The sequence below is a fragment of the Schistosoma haematobium genome, chromosome 6, assembly GCF_000699445.3.
Source record: "Schistosoma haematobium chromosome 6, whole genome shotgun sequence".
Classification (NCBI taxonomy): Eukaryota; Metazoa; Platyhelminthes; class Trematoda; order Strigeidida; family Schistosomatidae; genus Schistosoma; species Schistosoma haematobium.
In genome coordinates, this window is record NC_067201.1 from 7,767,823 (window position 1) to 7,791,959 (window position 24,137).

General features: G+C 34.4%; 1 protein-coding gene across 1 annotated transcript in view; it reads right to left on the minus strand.

Annotated features, from left to right (window-relative positions):
• The window catches only part of MS3_00008431 (uncharacterized protein), a 105,257-nt gene that overhangs the window by 79,748 nt on the left and 1,372 nt on the right, over positions 1-24,137 (minus strand). The window lies entirely within an intron of this gene.

Consider the following 24,137-nt stretch of genomic DNA (forward strand, 5'->3'; position numbering starts at 1 on the left):
ATATTCGCTTAAGTAAACGTATGAAATAAGCCTAAAACCAACGTTTCAAAGATAGAAAATAGTTATTTCTGCACTACTGAGATCGATCTTGAACCTGATGTGGGGTAGTGAGAGTAAAATATAATTGATCACTGAGAGTGGACAAACAGGAACTTAGCTTACTGGCTTAAATATGTGGTTTCCCTTCTCATTGGTTTCTCCCGATTCACTGAGACTAATTACTTGAAAATGTGGCATAAAGTTTTGTTCTAATTTATAATCTGCTCCTCTATTCTGGGTCGTGAATCCTGGATCTGTTATGACGTGACAAGCCTCATCGTTGCATTAACGTAATGTTGTAGTATATCTGAGAGAAAGAGAAGAAAAATAGTTTAAGCCATCCGTTATATCAAAACCATGTTGGTCAATAACTGCAACTATTGATCATGATAGTCCAGAGGATTTTAACTGGGTCGTTTACATCTACCCATATGGCCTAACCCAACATTCAGTGACTTCATGAATTAATTTTACATTTTTATATCATCGTCCCTCGATCTTCTCCAACCTGTTTCGTGTTCAGCCAACACTGCACATTGAGGTGGACAATTATTGGACATACGTAATATTACGTCATGATCATTCAATAAAGATTCACAGTCTTGTCAGTCGACATGTTAACTTTATCTAGCACCCTCTACATCTTTCTTTATGTATATATATTTGGTTGAAATTTAATGTAGCGACTGGTTTGATAAACCTAATTTAACCGGAACAAGTCATTGTTTTAACTCCAACAACTTGGTAGATGCTATAGTCTTAGTTAGAGTCCCACTGAAAAAAATTTCCTCACTCCTGGTATGATTAAATTTCGTTGGTTGTCATTTCTCAGTAGGACTTCAGAAACTCATAATGAAGTCAGTAGTGAACAGATGAATATAACCTACAAACTAAACTAATTTCCAAATAACCCTCTCAGATAAAAACGATGATCATTTGAAATAAGGAATGAGCTATTGATCATAATAACATTAGCATAGGTAGATAATGAAGAGGTGATGTTGTTAAGGGATCGTATCAAGTAGAAATACCTCAGTAAGTGTTATATGAAGTACAATAGTAAGTCATAGTAAAAAAAGAAGTAAGTATTGAGTACTGATCGACTTCTGTCAATCACTTCTCACTGTGTTGGCTACTACTGTAATTTACCCTACACTGTGAAGAGTGTATTTTGATGAGACCCGAGTTTGAATTCAACAGAAAGCATAAGTTCTTTCACGTTTAACTGTAAATCTAATTGAAGACATTCAATGAATATGAAACCTACATCAAAAAAGGTTTCCTCCCGACTTTTCCCAAATATCTAATATGAAAATATTAACTCCTTCAAGAAATACCGACATATCTTTTAGAGTAGTGTGACACCTAATCTGAGATCAAACTTTGGACATTCACAACAACTGTATCCGATGACCTCATACAAAATATAATTACTAGTACTTTAGATCACAGGCCAACACCTTGAAATTTGATCGACGAAATCCGTCAGCACTAAGGGATATTTCACATGGTATTAGTTATTTATATGGTCAATCCATGTAAACAGGTTCATTACTACGGTAGATAAGTTAGGACGTGTATAACTCAGTAGCACCAAACTTAACTAACACTAGGAGATAAGAATTGGAAACTCAGACAAAATTTACAGGTTAACAAAAATTCAGTTAAAATCCCAAAGCTAAAAAACAATCAAGTGTGGATGAATTGCACCATCGTCTGTTTACATAAATGTGTTTTAATTTGTAATAAGAAAATAAAAAAAAGAAATATTTTAATGGTTAAGATCATGAGTCAATTGAAGCTAGACCACTATGGAAAACCTGGAAACAAAACTTCAATTAATAAATTTACTCAGTAAAAATGAACAGCAACTATTAATCAACATCATCATCATCATCATCATCATCATCATCATCATCATCATCATCATCATCATCATCATCATCATCATCATCATCATCATCATCATCATCATCATCATCATCATCATCATCATCATCATCATCATCATCATCATCATCATCATCATCATCATCATCATCATCATCATCATCATCATCATCATCATCATCATCATCATCATCATCATCATCATCATCATCATCATCATCATCATCATCATCATCATCATCATCATCATCATCATCATCATCATCATCATCATCATCATCATCATCATCATCATCATCATCATCATCATCATCATCATCATCATCATCATCATCATCATCATCATCATCATCATCATCATCATCATCATCATCATCATCATCATCATCATCATCATCATCATCATCATCATCATCATCATCATCATCATCATCATCATCATCATCATCATCATCATCATCATCATCATCATCATCATCATCATCATCATCATCATCATCATCATCATCATCATCATCATCATCATCATCATCATCATCATCATCATCATCATCATCATCATCATCATCATCATCATCATCATCATCATCATCATCATCATCATCATCATCATCATCATCATCATCATCATCATCATCATCATCATCATCATCATCATCATCATCATCATCATCATCATCATCATCATCATCATCATCATCATCATCATCATCATCATCATCATCATCATCATCATCATCATCATCATCATCATCATCATCATCATCATCATCATCATCATCATCATCATCATCATCATCATCATCATCATCATCATCATCATCATCATCATCATCATCATCATCATCATCATCATCATCATCATCATCATCATCATCATCATCATCATCATCATCATCATCATCATCATCATCATCATCATCATCATCATCATCATCATCATCATCATCATCATCATCATCATCATCATCATCATCATCATCATCATCATCATCATCATCATCATCATCATCATCATCATCATCATCATCATCATCATCATCATCATCATCATCATCATCATCATCATCATCATCATCATCATCATCATCATCATCATCATCATCATCATCATCATCATCATCATCATCATCATCATCATCATCATCATCATCATCATCATCATCATCATCATCATCATCATCATCATCATCATCATCATCATCATCATCATCATCATCATCATCATCATCATCATCATCATCATCATCATCATCATCATCATCATCATCATCATCATCATCATCATGAGAATACAAAATAAGCTAATCATTACACTTTGATTGTAGTGGAGAATATAAACAGAAAGAGTAATTACACTTAATAATAATAATAATAAACATGTTTTATTGAAACAAAACAAATTCATCTTCATAATTAATAGTTTGAAGAGAAAAAGAAACAATCATCAAAATTACATGTTATGTAAAATTTTAATTTATATGTTATTTTTGTTTTAACGCTACAATTTAAACGATGCGCATAATTTAAATTTCAATGTTTAAAACAATAGAATTGAGGAAAGAAAGATAAAGGAAATTGTCCTTGCGTACGTAACTGTTTATGACTTAATTTTTTTTGGTGAATCTATAATTTATGGATGACCTTTGAGCGACGCTTAAAAGATCTTGCGAATGTTCACCTACATACTACGGCTAAATAAGTGTTATAAACCAGTGTAAGGAATTAGAATTAATATTTACAGTCGATAATTAGGGTTAAGGTATCAGATATATAGAGTTTTTATTACGAACTAACATTAGTTATAATGCCAAAACTCTATTTAACCAAATGAATGAATGAATTTCGCGCCGAAATTCAAGACTTTTTATTGTAAATCTGATTAGTTCGTACATAAATTACAGTCTCGATGATCGTTTTTTTTTAAAAAAAGATAGATATGAAGTGAATAGCCTAGATGTGATATATCAATTTGTAATAGAAAATCTAATGTATGTATTTATTAAGCTTCATCAGTTGTATTGTACCCTTGATATGTTTCGTGTGTGTTCAGAATTTTTAGAAAAAAATTTGGTAATAATAATAATTCATCATTGAGTAAAAGTGGAATGTAATAGAGGATGAGAATCAAGCATTAGTTTATTTCGATTGTTTAATCTATGACTTATACTAGATGATATCACATATTTCACAGTACAGATTAAAATATATTGTGTTTATAATTAATCAAAACAAATTTTTATCTCACTTCTTATCATTATAGATCGAAAACACTATACATTAAGTCTAATTTGAATTGCTGAAATTTACTGGTATTTACCGTCCCTAAATGTTCTAATACGATCGAGGGTGTGGAGTGTTAGCCCTACCTCTCGAAATGCTTTTTACATGGCCACACGTATACAACCACAACCTGGGAAGTTCTACTTATTGCCTTCTCGTAACATTACTGTTGTTTACGAAATTGAGAGGACGAAAAGCGGATGTCCGGAGCTTCAACCGGGTTGGTGGATATGGAGGATCCACCTAGGGGAGTTGGAAAACCCTGATTCCAAACCAATGGTGCTCATGAGCTGCACAATCCTAAGGGAAAAATGGCCTATGAACCAATTATTCATTACCGGCTAGTATGGGACTGGATCATCTGACGTTGCTCCACTGCCTTGTGGATCAGACATTTTAATCGAAGATTCCGACTGTAACTCTCTAAGAAAACCACCTGCTTCAACCTGGGAACCAGGGAAGTATCACAGTCCACACACAAATCAATAATTATGTGTTCAAATCAATCAATCAAGTGTTATAACAAGAACCAAATGGCAACATCATTCAATCAGTAAACATTTAATCCACATATTTATTTTTAATGATCTGATGAATAAGTTAACACCGTGAAACACTTAAATAATATTCAATATAAAATGTAATATTTCATTGAAATTTTACCAATGTAAATACAGGTTCCTTCTTTTTTGCTTTACACATTTCATATTTTTAGTTTTGCAACATGTCAACCATGTCAAGCAAAAGAAAAAAAATATTGAATTCATTTTGAAAGAAAGAAAAAAGAAAGAAAAGAAGAAAGAAAAAAACACTAAACAGTCATGGGTTGAAATAATAAAAATGACAACAACAACAACAATTAAAAATCTTAATATGCCTATCATCAGAATTAAAACACAATGGTTGTTTACACTTTAAAAGTGAACTTAAATTAGAATTCATTGTAAGCCAACTAATCATATTTAACTAACAACTATGCTTATGATCATTAAAGTTAGTATTACATATTTGGGCAGCATCATTGATGAACATGGTGGATCTGATGCAGATGTGAAAGCGAGGATCTGTAAAGCAACAGCAACATATTTACAAATAAATAACATCTGGGACTCAAAACAACTGTCAGTCAACCAACACCAAAATCAGAATTTTCAATACAAATGTCAAGACAGTTCTACTGTATGGGTTGGAAATTCGGAGAATTACGAAAGCCATCATCCAGAAGATACAGTTGTTTATTAACAGTTGTCTATACAAAATACTTCGGATCCGTTGGCCAGACACTATTAGCAACAACGAACTGTGAGAAAGAACAAACCAGATCCAAGTGGAGGAAGAAATCGTGAAGAAGCACTGAAAGTGGATAGGACACACATTGAGGAAAGCACCGAACTGAGTCACAAGACGAGCCCTCACATGGTATCCTGAAGGCCAAAGGAAGAGAGGAAGACCAAATAACACATTACACTGGAAAGTGGAGATAGACATGAGAAGAATGAACAAGAATTGGATGGAATTAGAAAAGAAGGCCCAGGACAGAGTGGGTTGTTGAATGGTGGTCGGTGGCCTATGCTTTATTAGGAGTAACAGGCGTAAGTAAGTAAGGAAAAAGAAAAGGAAAGAAAATTAACTACAACGTTTTTATGATAAATAATGTGATGAAAAAAGAAGGAGTTAAATGATTCTAATTTCAGTATGTTTAAATTTTCATTAGTTAGATAATATGTTACATGTTCCTGATATTTAATTATCATAACACTTAAAGGTAGCTAGTAATAGTGTATGTTAGAAGAAAACTAGGAGTAAATGAATCTAAATTTAATATCGGTTTGTGAAATTGTTGACTTTTTAGCTTCAATTATATTAGGAGGTGAACATTGCTTGATAAAGATTATTGTGACTGTCATGATCAGCTGTTGGAGTAGTTGAGTAAAATGGTTCAATATCCATATCAATGTCACAGGTACATTTACATTTTGCCTACCCTTTAGATCCTGAGTTTCAAAATTATTTCACACTTTTTATTGCACGAACTCATTCTTCTTTCTGAAACCATAACCTCTGTCTATTGTCTACCATTATTGTTATTGTTATTATTATTATTACTTCTACTACTATTATTGATAATACTTCACAAATAGTTATATGATATCATTATACGCTATAAAGTATCATCAAATAATTGGTAGTATTGTTCAAACGATAAGCAGAATGATGACCAGCGGAAACGCACCATGATACAACATGGTCAGCTGACAATTGATCAAAACATTATATCGGTGATTCAAGCACTCTGGTGAATTAATTTCAAGATAAATCATAACTGTCAAGTGTAACAGTCATTTTCTTGAAAAATGACTTATGAGTAAAATAGTAATTTAGTATACTGAACAATGAATAAAAGTTCAGTGTATAGATTATTTCTATCAACGGCTGGGGAAGCATTACAAATCAGGATGCATGGTGGGTTCATGATGTTGAAGAAAAATCTATAAAGAGTGTTTAGTCTGTTCATGTTCTCCGACCTTGTTCTCTTCCCCTCAACTCTTTTGTGTATTGTTTTATACTACTTATCAATATTCAGTAAATAGTTGTATCCCTTGCAATTTCCATATGTACGTTGTAACGCAAGTTTGTCGTGTAATATTCTAAATTATTTACATATGCTGAAAACATTTATTGCATTTCTCATTGTAATTACTTTCTTTCAGTCTCTGTAGCAGATATTCACTGTTTTCGTATCGTTGTTTAGTCCTTGCTTAAATGCAACGGTTTCCATACTGTTTGCTCTTGCTTATTGATAAACTCTTGTCAAGTTTAGACACAGTTGTCATTTGCACTGTCGTATGTTGTAATCATTCTTTATGTTACTATTTCAGGTGGCCCTTTCTATTTCAAACTTACGGACGCGGTAAACGCTACAGATACCTCACAAGTTGAGGTTCGTAACTAATTTATGTATATTATTCAATGAAGAACCACTTTTTTAGACGAATCGTTGTTTTGCGAACTTTGATTTTGCGCGTATCCCAACTGTGTGATTTAGGCGGTTTGATAAATTTAACAACGAGGCAAAATCGAATCTCTAGTCTTCTACACCAGATGTCAGTCAGTGAAGAAATAGTGGCACGAAATATGGTCACATATTATGTGAAACATTATATTAAAAGGTAAGGATTTAGCGGACCATTCATCTGTTACTGAATATTATGTATGATCACTAGGCTTAATTATCGCCTTCTTCATCAGAAAGAAATTATATTGCATTCGTCAATTTTCTTTGCTAAACTTTATGAAAATTTTGAATGGGTCGTGTAACTACTACTTATTTCAATTTGAGTAACAACACACGTAATTAAAATAATTGGCAAATGCTATATGATAGACGGTAATTAATGGCGAGGAAATAAATAGAACTCAAGTTATGAATAAATTCAGATATACAGTTATCGTCTTATGAAAAAAAAATCAACTTTATTAGTTTGTCAGTTAAAAAGCCAATTTTATATTTTCATTGAAATCATGAACTGATCAATATTAAACAACCATTGAAAACCTGGAAACTCTGAATGGCCATTTCATTCTAGCGTGAAACTCTTCAGCAGTAAGCATCCACTATTAAGTGTCCATGACTTAGAAAGTAGTTAGGAACGAAATTTTTCGAAAATGATAACCATATATCTTCTGAAAGCTCTCGTGATGTTTTAATTAATACTAAAAAAATTTCAATAATCTCTAAATGCTATTTAATTGTTTAAAGCTTTTGAAACTCAAAATAAATTCATTCATTTTTAGGATTTACATTGGACAGTGTTTGGTTTTAAGTTTAACCTTAAACTAATTAGTTGAGATCAAACAATTTAAAAAGTGGATTATGCTTGAAACATGAAAACTGATAGACACTTGACTAGATCTGATCCACCTTAATAATTTATAGCCGAAGTCTATTCAACAAATTCTAGAGTTTAATTAACTCAAAGTCTGAGCTGAACAACATTAGGTTTTCCGTGTATATATTCACTAATTTATCATGAATTCATCAGACTTTCACCTGTGTTAATCATCTGAGACGGATGAATACCATTTTCTATTTAGAATTGATTGTAAAGTTGAAAATACTCTAATATTAATCATATTATATTAAAGAAATAAAAAATTCATATTTAAATCAATGATTGCACACAACATTAGTCTTGAAGCTTACTTCACAAACTAGTTAATTGATTACATAACTATTAAATTTTAGAGATTGCTGGAAAGATGGTTCATCCATGAGCTTCCTAATTTCCAGTGTTTCACTAACCAAGATCAATTTATAATATGAACTTTGAAATTCAAAACTCTTCACAACCGTTCTTTTACTATAGCATCTGCAGCGATGCTGCCTTCTCACAAGGAAGGAAATGGTTAGAAAAGGTTGACCCTAAAAATGTCACACCTCACCTTACCTCACGGATTTCCGTCTCCGGCGGTAAGGCCCTCTGAAGAACGGAGCTAACACATTAAAAACCTTCCATAAAAAGGTCGTGTGTGACCGACCTCAAGCAGTTGTCCCTTGGGCTCTGCGGTCGTTAAGACCAACACTAATCCAATTTCCTTTTCAGGTTCCTCAAGAAATACCCTTTCACGGTGTGGGCAGCCGGGAAGTGACACCAGCCCTCATACCCGTAACAGCACATGAGACCAAGTTGGTCACATTCAAATCCTTCCTACACCTCCTAACACCTCTCTCATCTCCCCGACTAACCCTCCCCATGTCTCTTTATCACCTCGCACCTCTACGGCAAACGATTCGAGTACGCGGAACGTTATTCCTGGTCTCCTGAAACCACGCTCTAAACTACACATAGGAGCTTATAACGTCCAAACACTGTGCCAAATAGGACAGCAGGCTTCCTTAGTTAAGACTTTAGAATCCTGCGCCATCAATGTGTGCTGCGTCTCCGAGACGCGCATACAGGATCCGAGTAGCGTCATTCATTTGACCTCACCATGTCAAAGTAACCAACCAACTCGACTCACGCTTCATGTATCTGGAAGCCCTGATGTTGCTTCCCGTGGCTTCGCTGGAGTAGGTATAGCATTGAGTCCTAGGGAAGAACTAGCTCTCTTAGAGTGGATCCTAGTAGACAGTCGTTTGTGTGATGCCCGACTAAACGGAACAATAAGGATCCGAAAAGATAGGGACACTCGTCGTTGCCTCTACGTAGTCTCTGTCTATTCTCCCACTGACTGCAGCTCAAATGATGTAAAAGATGAGTTTTACAGAAAGCTTTCCGACCTTCTCCAAAAAGCTAGGCGCTCTGAAGTAGTAATAGTGGCTGGTGACTTTAATGCTTAAGTAGGTAAACTAAGCGATAGGGAAAGACACCTGGGGGGATCTTATAGCATCGTGGCTCAAAGAACAGATAATGGCGACCGTCTGTTGCAGCTATGCTCAGATAACCGCCTGTTCCTTGCAAATACTAACTTTAAGCATAAGGAAAAACGTCTTTTGACATGAAGACCCCTAATTCGTCCCAACGTTGGACCCAAATACATCACATCGCTATCAGCCACCGATGGAGGGGCTCGATAGAAGACTGTCGCTCATTCTGGAGCACATGCTTAGATTCAGATCATGCTCTAGTGTGAGCGCGTATTTGTCTGCATCTTACTGGATGTAGGAAAGACGATGAAAAGAAAGCTCTTAGGGCCCTACTTAATGATAGTCAAGCTAAGAGTATATTTCAGGAACAACTAGGAAAACAGTTAGACAGCCATTTATGTGGTTCCCACCCCGAGGCAGCATGGAATGACATCCGAAAAACCGTGGAAACAGCAGTGATATCTGCCAGTAAGGTAACCCGTAAGGTTAGGGAGCAACACTGGATCTCAGCAGCATCTACCGCACTGATAGATGCTCGGAAACTCATCCTATCTGGCTCTGAACATGACGAAGAGCGGGGTCAGCTTAAGCACAAGCTGACAAGAAGCCTACGTAATGATCGTGAACAGTGGTGGGTAGCGAAAGCAAGAGAGATGGAAAAGGCAGCGGCAATAGGTAATAGCAGACAATTGTTCAGACTTGTTAAGGAAACCGGTATTAGAAAACCGACTGTTAGCGAAACACTCTCAGAGAAAGATTGACATATTATACATTCTCAATCCAGGAGATTGGATCAATGGGCAGAACACTTCAGGGATCAGTTCAACCGGCCTTCAGCCACACTTCGGTTTCCCACGATCTCCAGTCAGCCTGAATGGCAAGTTAGTGTAGGTCCTCCGACTCTTTATGAAGTTGAAAAAGCTATAGGAAATCTGAAGCGAGGGAGAGCAGCAGGTCCTGACAGGTTTACCCCTGAGATTTTTAAGGATGGTAGTCCAGTATTAGCAGTGAGATTAACTGAGGTCTTAGGTAGAATTTGGGAACTGGACTTAATCCCATCTGGCTGGTCTCAATCACTGATTGCGACAGTCTATAAGAAAGGACAAACGTCCTCTTGTGACAATCACAGAGGAATCAGTTTGACTAATATAGTGTCTAAAATATTAGCTTCAATAATTCTTCGACGCCTAACCAAAGCTCGTGAAAAACAGATTAGAGAAAATCAGGCTGGTTTTCGACCTGGACGTGGTTGTATAGATCAGATATTCACACTATGTCAGGTTCTAAAACACAGACACACGTTCAGACGCCCCACAATTGTAGTATTTCTCTACCTTAAGGTAGCATTCGACTCTGTTGATCATGAGGTTCTATGGCAGTGTTTGTCATTTAAAGGAGTACCAGAGAAGTATATTAACCTTATAAAGGCTCTCTACTCGAACACAACTGGTAGAGTGAGAGCTTATGGCGAACTGTCATCAGAATTGATTACCTCAAGTGGTGTTCGTCAGGGCTGTCCACTCTCCCCATTCTTGTTCAACTTTGTGGTCGACATACTTTTACAGATAACACTCTCCTCATCTAAATTTCCAGGGGTTGAACTTCTACCGGGAGGTTCACTTGTTGACTTAGAATATGCAGATGACATAGTTCTATTTGGTGAAGACACTGACAAAATGCAGAGTCTTCTGACCACTCTAAGCAACAATGCAAGCATGTTCGGGATGCGATTCTTCCCCTCGAAATGCAAAATGTTACTTCAGGATTTGGTTGCATCGACACCCGAACTAATGATAGGGAGTGAAGTAGTTGAGCGTGTTGACTGCTTCACCTATCTTGGGAGTCTCATCAGCCCTTGTGGTCTGGTGTGTGACGAAATCTCAGCAAGGATACAGAAGGCTCGACTAGGTTTCGCCAACTTGCGTCATTTATGGCGTAGTCGACATATTCGTCTACCAGCCAAAAGACGTATTTACTGCGCAGCATTTCGTTCCGTCCTACTTTATGGCAGTGAAACGTGGGCGGTAAGAATAGAGGATATCCATAGGTTACTAGTATTTGATCATAGGTGTCTTCGAAACATTGCTCGTATATCGTGAGACCACCGAGTAAGTAATGCAGTAGTTAGGAAACGGGTACTAAGTAAGGATGGCAAATCAATTGATGAAGTAGTGAAACTTCACCGGTTGAGATGACTGAGACACGTGTTACGTATGCCCAACCACCGACTGCCTCGACGTGCGATGTTTCATGGTGTAGGAGTAGGTTGAAAGAAAGATAGGGGTGGTCAGACCAAAACATGGCACAAATCCATCATGTCACTGACAAGTGAAGTGAGTCATATTGGTAGGTATAGACTACCTGGTTAGGGACAGCGAGATGATAGCAACCGATGGTTAAAGACGTTGAACGACCTGTCTCAAAATCGTTTGCAATGGCGCAGGCGCATCCATTCTTTATGTTCTCCCAAATTCTAATCTTCTGAATTCTTCATGTCCCTTTTTTCCTCTTTCCAAATTTATTTCACTGTATTATACTCTATAAACAACATCTTCAAACCCTAGTCCTTCCGATTACTGCTTATACTCTTACTACCTATACCACTATGGGATTTGAATCGACAATTGTATGTGTGTGCTAGTGTGATATGGCAACTCCAACTGATATTCGAACGTACGAAGTTCTACGTTGTTACTGACTGACTGACTATAGTATTAATAGTACTAGTCACTATTAACTGAATGACTTACTCTTGTTTTAATTATATATTAACCAAAAGTAAAATATGTATTTTTTGTCATAAGTTATAGTAGTTTAAACGATATATTTACTCATAACTTCAACTAAAGTATTTAAAAGTACAATGAAAATCAATTCAATAATGTTTAATTCATGTCAAATACACTAATTGTTCATGGTCAAGACCGATATCAATTGAAACTTTACACAAATGTTTTAGCGGTTGACTCAATAGTTAAAGCATCCATCTTATAATTAATAATTTTCATATTTGAATTCTACTCTACCAAATTCAGTTATAGTAAATGGATCATATCAATTGTTGTAATACAAAAACGTATTGGTCATAAGTGAGTATACCAGCGTGTACTTGATTGTTCAAGTCATAAGTGTTACATTCATCATTTCCACTAAGTAATGTAAACTAAAAAATTTATAATGACATTGATTGCGAGAGGATATATCCCGCTTGAATACTTAGAACGTTTATGCGTCTACTTTATCCGGAAGTTTTTAGGTTATGTTTATTTAAGTAAACGGAATATATCTATTGAGACATAAAATAAGAAAGATTGATTCAGCAAAGAATTCTCTTTTCGGATAATTCATTTTCAATGTTGTACAATCGCAAATATACATACTTATTTTTTTCAGGATGATTAAAAGTACAATAATAACAATAATAGTGGTAATAAAAATCTGCTAAACATGGTAACAATGAGGTCAAACAAACAAAGGTGTTAAGCAAGCTTAGTTAGATAAAACGATGAAACTCTAAGAAAATCTATCCATAAAAAACTGTTGCGGAATGGCCAACTATCAAGTTTATACAGCTAGGTCCTTATTAGTCGAAAACGAAACTTAGTCATATTAATCGCTATACGAATACGAAGAATCCGTATTCCCGATGTCATAGAAAACCAGATGAGCATCTTAAAGAAAACACTTATCAAAAATATGTATCATACAATATGTATAGACGCGAATTTAAGACCCAAACAGCTTTGATCACACAAAACCTCGGTTGAAAAGAAAACACCTTACATGAACATCGATTTCAAAAGTGATAGAGTTACAGACGTCTCAAAGATGAGAATTTCTTATTCTCTGAAAAAAACGTTCTTTGCATTCACTTTGCGAGTAGTGTTCCCCAGACGATCAATGTTCATCAATAATCTTAAGGATAAATTTTCATTCGACTAACTCTGTATATATTTATCAATTTATCTGCTCATGTGGAGCCAGGTATATAGGTCATTCGATGTGTACTTCATCCAAAAGAATTCTACTGTATGATTCATCAAAGGATCGAACTCAGTAACTTTAGACCTTTTGACTTGTGCCAACATCCAGTTTACTGAATTTACATCCATTGGTTTACGTTTCTAACTTTCATCATTCGGGCGATACTACCCAACTCTCATCCATTGTCATTGATGGTATTCATTATAAGGGAAAATATGAAGTTTTTAGAGTTATTTTGTGAATATTTTGTATTTTTGCTGTATAATTAGCAGATAACTATATTGTTACATTTCTATATACGCCTTATTTAATGCTTCCGGTGGACCTATCAACCATTTTCACACTAATCAATTATATACCGTTTACTTTGCTCTCTATAACGTACGGCATTATTATGTTTAACATACAATTTCGTATTTGTATACGTTTGAGTCGTGGTTGAGTTGATCACAATAGAGAACTGATCTAATTTCTGTCCTCGTCTTCTGATTGACTGCTGAATTTTAAAGAGCTTAAGAACCAATAAAAGTTAACGTCTTGCTTATTGTTCATTGGTCGATTAGTCACTCGTTGATCCTATATTGGCATTTAAATAGGTGAATTAATCAACAATCAGAATTCTGATTGGGCAGTAAAGCTGGATCCTACTTGTCATGTCTTCTCTTTGGAATCCCTATCATTATTTCAGGAATTTAGCCACTTGTAAGTATGTAAGACGTCAGTAATAAATGTTTTCGAGGATAGTGTTTTTTACACACTCTCTATCGCTCTAGAACATTTTAGGGTTATTTTTTTCAGTCAAGAATATCTAGTTAGATATCTAGCAGTTTAAAGTATTGATTAACATTATTTATGAACATAAACAACTATTTTATTTCTAAGTATAAATTTGTGGAGATTGTTGAGTTTCATTAAAATCATTAATCAATCAATGTTAGACCATCACTGGAAACCTGGGATTACTGGACAACCGTTTCATCCCAGTATAAGACACCTTAACAGTGTGCATTCACAATATCATACATGGTAATTGAACCCAGGACCTTCTGTCTCGTGTGTAAACGCTTAACCTCTAGACTACTGAGCCGTCACTCTACAAACTTAATATATATGATTAGGTCTTAAGTATTATATGGTTTTTAGCGTGAAAAGTTTATAAGGAGTAAATACTATCAAGTTGAACAATCGTTCAAAAACACCATAAGACAATTCATCAATTAATCAGAACACATAGACTAAAAATTGGTGAATAACGTTGAGAAATTGAAAGATCAATTATCACTTAAAATCACGTTATCTATCCACTTCAGAAAACTAAAATTCTAATGAAATTGAACGGGAAATAGCCAAAATGAATCGACATTCAATAATAATCACCTGCTCACTAGTGACTGACTTCAGGAGACACTCCCGGAGTTCTAGTGAGAAGTCGTTACCAGTGGAGTTCAACCAGGTTTGTTGTGAGATATTAGCTCACTGATGACAATGGTGTGCGGTGACGCAACTTCGTGGATTGGTTGAAATCAGACATTAACACCGTTGGATGCCGGCTCAGTGGTCTAATGGTTAAGTGCTAGCACGCGAGACCAGTAGGTCCTGGGTTCGAATCCTGCGGAGTGTGGGATCGTGGATGCGCACTGCTGAGGAGTCCCATACCAGAACGAAATGGCCGTTCAATGATTCCGCGTTTTCCATGGTGGTCTATCTTTAATTGACTCATGATTTCAACCAGTGAAATTTCTAAAATCTCCACAAAACCCATTCTGATAATGGTATATATATCTAAGTTCAACGAATTCTGAATACTGCGTAACAATCTTCAAATGTTATTGATGAATAACTGCCTCATGCCTGCATTAATAACGAGAAATGACTGAAGTTAGAAATTTAACCAATTGGACGTTGATTAAACTATCTAAAGGTTGAGAGTTTGACTCGAGATGCAAAGTTCTTGAGTTCGATCCCTAATGAGACTTTAGATGTACACTTCTGAGAAATCCCATACTATTGTTTCTCGATTTTCAGTTATCTAAGATCGGTCTATTATTATGTAAACAAGAAAGTTCAGTAGTCACAAACTACTTATGCCAGTACTCATGCTATAAAAATGACAGAGTGAAAAAATCAAAAATTTCCTAACCAATAAGTGAATGGTATTGAGCACGAAATGACTCCACTTTCTAAGGGATATATATATGAATTGAATCCGGTTAAGCCCAATAAACTTTCTTTACTGTTAATATCCTCATTCAGTAGCCGGTTAAGGGGTTGAATATACGAAGTTTGTCTATCAGTATATGTCTTGAATATCGCACATCATAATGAAAAACACATATAAAACGAAGAGCTCCAATATGATTCATTCATTTGGTGTTTTAAATTAGTCGAATCTCAAGTCACAGATAGAACATAAAGATTTGTTTTTTGACATTTTGTGAGAAATTATCGGCAGTCAACTAGAATTTTAAAGAATGAAATTTATGGAATTAATTGTGGACGAATTAAACATAGACAGTGATAAATAGATTGCTAAAATGAATAAACCTTGATTCATTTAACACAATAGTGAGATTCTTTCTATTCAGTAAACTATTTTTGAAGTTATTCAGTCAAACAATATTATCAATGAATGTTTTATTTAGACACTGTACGGTTGTTTGATCCATACTTTTTCTATTTATTACTCTGATCTATGTAATCATTCACATTTGGATTAATGTTTCCATTACTTTTGTGATATCGGTGGAATATTCATGGAAATCATATACATTGGTTGTTTGAATCTTCCCATTGATATTTAAGAGTACAATTGATTAGCCTCTTAATGGCACATGTGCATCCTATGAGGGTTTCCTTGGTATTGTCATTAAATCACAAGCATTATAAGGAGAGTCGAAAGATGGCACACGTTCAATCCTATTTGGGACTTGGAAGCTGGATATGCATGTATCCCAGAGTTGATGATCACTCCGTAACCGATTTTGAGTCCTGGAATGAAAATCAATTCTGAAATCCAGGTGAAAAGTCATAAATAAGAAAAAAATAACATGCATCTTGGATTCCATTGCCAACCATCATCCACCTCTGCTTAAAAATTCGACAAAGTCATCGACATAATTTTTTCAGTCGAATAATAGAAAATTTTTACTACACAAAGATATACGTATCTTTTTGATGGAGTTTTGTTCTCTGAGCTCAGAGAACAAAACTCCATCAAAATCATTCAACTGAGCTACGAATCTTCTCCACCATCTCAGTATACGTATCTTACATAAATTGTATATTTTTTTAAAAACATATTTGTCATAATTTATACGAATATTCGTCAATATTAGAACGAAAAATTTGACAAGAATTGGGCGCCAAGTATAAAGAAGACATCATATATGAAAGTTATATTTGAATTAATCTCAACGATTGAAATTTAAATCATTCCAATGTTTCGTCCAGCAAACATGTCTGCACCTCTTCAGGGTAATAATCAAAATCAAAATCATTAAGGAAATGTATAGTGTTTAACAATCAAATTAAATCAATTCTATATTGTGCTAAGCCAATTATATTTGAATGTTGACCTTAGTAATTAGAATCATATCAGTCAATTAAATGAGAATCATGTGAAAATTTCACAATGTGAGAATAAATGAATGAATGGATTGTGTGCGTGTGTGTGCGTGTGCGTATGTGTAAGATTGAGTTATTAATAGTTGATAATCGGTGTTAAATTTGTTTTTATTTGAAGAAAAAATAAAAGTGCAAGTTGAAGGTTGAAAAAATTGTAACGAGGTTAATACTTCTGTTAATTATATTTTTTGCAACTGTGACTTTCGTAAAAAATAAGAACCATGAGCCGAACTATAATCTAAGTTTTTTTGATTGAAATCATGAGTCAATTGAAGCTGAAAGCACTGGACGGTCGTTTCGTCCTAGTATGGGACTCCTCGGCAGTGCGCATCCATTCGTGAGAACATTTCCGGAGTTCTGGTGAGAAGCCGTGACCAGTGGAGCTAATCCGTGTCGTGTAGAAACAAATGTCTACCTTAGTGTAATGGAAGATGGTCGCGCGATTTCATGGATTGGTTGAGGTTACACATTAACGCCATTGAATGCTGGCTCAGTGGTCTAGTTAGTTAAGCGCCTGGCACGAGAATGATAGATCCTGGATTCGAAGCTCACGAGGTGCGGGATCGTGGATGCGCACTGCTGAAATGTCCCATACTAGGACGAAACGGCCATCCAGTGCCCCCAGGTTTTCCATGGTGGTTTAACTTCAATTGACTCATGATTTCAATCAAAAAACTTAACATTCTCTACAACACCTAAACTGATATAATCTAAGTATCTCTCAGAATGTGTTGATTTTCTGAATACATTTATTTTCAACTTATTATTGTCTTCGTTCAACCAAACAATCAAGAAACGCTAGTTTGTGGTCATTAGATTCTATTTCCTTTGTTAGCTTAATGTTCTCCGAAACGCTGTTTATATTTTCGCGAACAATTTTTCTAAACCATTCCGTTTAATGATAATAAAAATGTCATGTACATACCGTAACCATACTTTTTGTGAAGTAATAGTCTCGTTACAAATAAAGAGCACCAACAGGTTGAATTGAATAGAGTTTTATCTACACTTAGGGATAAAAGCTACCTCAAAGAGTATTTAATGGAGATTATTAGAAATGAAAAAAAAACTAAAGTAGGATGTATACCGAAAAATTGGAAGTCCACCGTGGTCATTCCATACCGTAATGAAACATTAGAAGAAATCAAGAGGATTCTAAACAAACATGATATAAGAGTGTATTTTCGTGCTTGTGACACCATAAGATCACCATTAGTGAAAGTTAAGGATAGGTTCCCAAAGGAAGAACAACAGAATATTGTCTATGAGATCAACTGTCATAATTGTAATGCAGCTTATGTGAGAAAAACTTCCAGACAATTGAATGTGAGGTTGAAGGAACACAAACAATGTTTGAAAAATGTGTCCCAAATCCTCGACTGATCCAAAGAAACTTAAGAATAGGTCAGCGATAACGTTACATGTATTCAACTAGCAACTATATGGCAAATATTCGTTAACAAGTAATTAGACCTATCCAACTTGTTTATTGTACATGCATTGTTATTCTGACTGAAATTGATGTGAGTTTTGTTTAACAATACAATTATGTATTTGATGATTCTTATTTTACATGGACATCGGTTATTCAGAAACAATTTTTTCAACCTTCAACTTGCACTTTTATTTTTTCCTTCATACAAAAACAAATTTAACATAGATTATCAACTATTATTAACTTAATCTTACAGATACACACACATACACACAATCCATTCAGTCATTGTGAACTTTTCATATTATCTACATCTAGCTGACTCAACATCTAAATATGATTAGATTAGCACAGTACAGATTTGATTTAATTTGATGGTTAAACATTTTATATTTCTTTGATGATTTTGATTTTGATGATTACCCTGAAGAAGTCCAGACATGTTTTCTGGACGAAACATCGGAATGATTTAAATTTCAATCGTTGAGATTAATTCAAATATAATTTTCATATATGATGTCTTCTTTATACTTGGCGCCCAATTTGTCTTAATATTCATTAAAAATAGAACATCCGATGATTTCAATGTTTCAACCAGATAATATTGAAAATAGTAAATGGATTTACATAACTTTTTAGGACATTATACATAATACCATAATAATTAAAAGATTCATTAGTTTTATAGTAGAATATTAAATATTAATTTTTCTATGAGCATTAAAGTTCATTTATAGAATCCATAGATTGAAGTTAGCTGTGGAATCCACATGCGTTTCATCTTATTTGAAACTGAGCAGCTGGATGTACCTACCATACCCCAGTGTTAATTTTAACATTAGAACTTGAGCTCGGGACTTTTTGCCTTAAATGTATAACGTGTTATCCATTGATTTACGAAGTTCAGACAGACACTAACTTATGCAACGGGTGTTTTGTTTACATTGCTACTAAGATGGGTTTGAATTATTCTGTTATTGTTGATCAGTATGCTTATCTTTAAAGACACTGTGTCACTTTGTAATTTGTTGATTGTAACAGATAGGTTTATTTTTATTAAGAAGTTAGTCAAGGATGTGTACCATTGAGGAGTCCCATGCTAGGACGAAACAGCTGTCCAGTACTTCAAAATTTTCAATGGTGGTCTTGCTGAGATCAATTCTTGATTTATACTGAGAGGGAAACCTAAATATATTTAACAACATTTATGCATTACTCGATAATTTTTTAGAAAAATTATAGAGATTTCACGAATGTTATTCACCTCCCCATATATTTTTTCATAGTATAACCCTGAAGACTGTCAATCATTTCATTCAAATGGTATCTATAATCGTCACGGGCCTTATGTGTAACCATGGTAAATGGTAAAAAAAAGAAACTTTCAATTACTTCTGAAATGTAAGCGATTCGGTACCTATTTCAATGATTACCTTTTGATGAAACAGAAAAAAAAACAATCAGAACATTCATATGATATAAATGCTACTGTTTAAAATCGCATTACTATTTCAAACAAATTAAGAACTATGTATTTCATTAATGCTTTCAGTCAAATAGCCAATGAGTTGCTTTTAATCTCAACTCTATAGGAGAGCAGTTTTAATGTTTCAAAGTAGAGAATAATATTGAATACAATGAGTAACACGATAATAATGCCAAACAACAGTTTGATTGAGTACGAAAAATATTTCTCATACATATATATATACTTCCCTTTTTGCTAACGTTACCATCTACATGTCAATCAATGTAGTGTTTTAATCAGATGGTATTGGAATCTTGCAGTCAATAATTAAACATGCGTATATATATATATATATATATATATATATATATATATACCACCGTTTAGATGTGGAACCATTGGACAACCGTTTCATTCTAGTATGAGACTCCTCAACGATGATTATCCACTACAACACCAATCGGGAATCAAACCGTGAATTTTTTAAATGTGTAACATAGATCAGTTTATAAAAACAATAAAATTCAACAATCTCCATAATCCTACACTGAAAATTGTTTTCTGTTTGAGAGAAATTAAAATAAATCGGTTTACTTGAATGCATAAAAGACACGTCAATATTCATCATTAAATAATCAACCAAAAACTTAGTCACAATATGGAATTTTGTTGCTTTCTGGTAATGGTCAATACTAGTAGAATAAATATATCAATTTTATGATGGTGCAGCTGTGTAATTCTTATCATCTGGGCTTTATTTTATAGATCCTTATGGCTCATCATCATACTAATTTTAATGGAGTTTTGTTCTCTGCGCTGGATGATTTGGTCATGGAGCTTTCATCCTTCTTGTGAACGACTTCTATCTGAAGTTTATGTTGATGATATCGTTCAGAAGAACGATGAAAGCTCCACAACCAAACCATCCAACTCAAAGAACAAAACTCCATCAAATTCACCTACCTGAGCTACGAATCTTCTCCACCATCTTACCATCATACTAAATATATCTTTTGAACTAATCAAGAAAAAAATAAACCCTGCTCATTGTTACCGAAATGTGATGGATGAATTAAGCAACACAAAATAAGAGTTGTAAATAAGATTGTAGATAAAGATTTATTCAACATTGAAATTAAATTAAAACAATATTTCAAATATATTGATTTTTCAACGATTTATTTTAAATCGATAATCACTAATTAAATTTAAATGAAATTAATCACTGAAAAGTACTTGATGATATGAATTAATCAATAAATCAATGGTATATATATATATAACTAATTTGCTTATTTATACTATAACTCCTTGTTAAAATACAATTAAATGTCATAAGCGTTTGAAGAGAAATATAGTTTTGTATTGTCATTTGTACTTCAATCAATTATAACCTTGCCTATCATAATATAATTTAAAATGAACTAGTCTGCTTCAATTAAATATGTAAAATGTTTATCTTCTTTTTTTGAAAAAAACTAATTTTCACTGATTGAAATCATGAGTCAATTGGAGTTAGACCAACATGGAAAACCTGGAAACACTCTTGGAGTTCTAATGAGAAGCCGTTACCAGTGGAGTTCAACCAGGTTTGTTGTGAGATATTAGCTCACTGATGACAATGGTGTACGGTGACGCAACTTCGTGGATTGGTTGAAGTTAGACATTAACACCGTTGGATGCCGGCTCAGTGGTCTAATGGTTAAGTGCTAGCACACGAGACCAGTAGGTCCTGGGTTCGAATCCTGCGGAGTGTGGGATCGTGGATGCGCACTGCTGAGGAGTCCTATACCAGGATGAAATGGCCGTTCAGTGCTTCCAGGTTTTCCATGGTGGTCTATCTTCAATTGACTCATGATTTCAACCAGTGAAATTTCTAAAATCTCCACAAAACCCATTCTGATAAAACTAATTTTAACTAAATGTTGATAAAAACTAATTATGGAAAAAAATATGACAAGCACTTCGTCCTACATGGGACTTATCAACTGGATATAAGTACATCCTTGTATTGATGTGTCATTACTAGCTACTATACAAATATATATATATTTTTAATTTCACTAAATATATCTAAACAATCCACTCAGAATGAATATATACTAAAACCAACTGATCAGTTGAAGTTTTTAAAGCCAATAACAGGAAAATAAAAACTACTATAAATTGGAACTATTTCCTATTTGAAGCATAACAGTTTAGTATCAACTAAAGAACTAATGAAGGCTAGAAAACATCAGACAACTATTTCTTTCATAATTAATACGAATATTCGTCAAGATTAGAACGAATAGTTTGACAGACTCTTTAGCTGTATGGAACTAGAACCACACACAGTATCCAGGATATTTATCTGTTATAGCTTCTAACAGAACTTTGAAAAAAAATTTCTGAAATTAGTGAGTAATGGGTAAATGATCGTTATTAAAGTGAGAGCCTATAAAAGTTATTCAATTTGAATCAAAATCAACTGGATAACTAGTATGGGGGTTGTGGAGATTATTAAGTTTTTGACTGAGATCATGAACCGATTGATCTCAATCAAAAACTTAATAATTTCCACAACCCCTATACTAGTAATTAAGATGTGCTCACTAGTGACTAGCTTCGTGAGGAGATTCTCGGATTTCTAGTGAGAAGCCGTGACCAGTGGAGCTAATCCATGTCGGGTAGAGACAGGTATCTACCTCAGTACAATGGAAGATGGTCGTGCATTTTCATGGATTGGTTGATGTTAGACACTATACCCATTGGATGCTGGCTCAGTGGTCCAGTAGGTCAGGCGTTCGAATGCGAGACCGAAGGCCCTGGGTTCGAAACTCACGGGGTGCGGGATCGTGGATGCGCACTGCTGAGGAGTTACACAATAGGACGAAACGGTCGTCCAGTGCCTCCAGGTTTCCAAAGGTGGTCTAACATCAATCGGTTCATGATTTCAATCAACTGGATAAATCTATTAAAAACGTTTTGGTTCAATTTATTCGGATTCCTATGTATTATATCATTGTCTGTTTTTTGTTTTGCTTATTGATTTTTTTATATTTGTGCTAAACTGTTTAGTCGTTTTGATAAGTCAGTATATTACTGTTTCATTTGAAGGATTAGCGTTTTGATATTTTAGCACAAAAATTCTAGTTGTCAACAAGTGATATGATAAACTGACTTCATAATTGTTTGTCTTTCCAATAATTTTCGAAAGTTTTTACAATAAGCTTAGATACCCTGGTAAATATATAGAATACTAAATGAGTTATAATGTATTTTGTTAAATATACTTAGGATAGATGGATTATAGCTAGAGGTACAATCCCAGAGACGTGTCCTATTCAATTTAGGACTCGTCAGTTGGATACACCAATATTGTAATAATATCATACCAGTACCTTTCTCTTATAACGCGAACCCGTTATCCACTGATTTATTAAATCCAGTTGGTTATCAACTCGTTTGACAGGTATGATGTTTATATTTATTTGTATGATTTAAATTTCACACCTCCCAAGGAAGCTTTCGTAATATTCTGTTTCAGTAATAGAACGTTAAATAAAAAATTGTGACGAAGTTACGAAATTCATTTATAGGATTTGAAGAGTACTAAGTAATAATTAACCTAACTGGTAAGAAATTTTACTTTCTGAGATAACTTAAACACTTACTACTATCGATATTTGACAAGCATACTTTTATTTACCAACACTCTGAGCTATACACTAGGTGTGGAGGTTAATAATATTACCTTGGGAGGTCGAAAGCTATTGAAGTGGACATAGAGATGTTTAAACCTCAATCAATCATACATAACGTAAGAACCCAGCATCGATATGCATTACCCCAAGTTGCCACACCACATCAGCACAGTGACATGTATTGGTCATGACGAAAATAGTGGTGTCAGTATTAGTACTAATATCATTATTAGTAGTAGTGATGGTGGTAAATGATTAGCCAATGTAGAGAACATGATCTCATTAAAAGCTAACTACTTTAATCCTTAAGCCAGTACAGTATGTTGACTACTGGGAACATGATAACAAACTTTTTCAAGT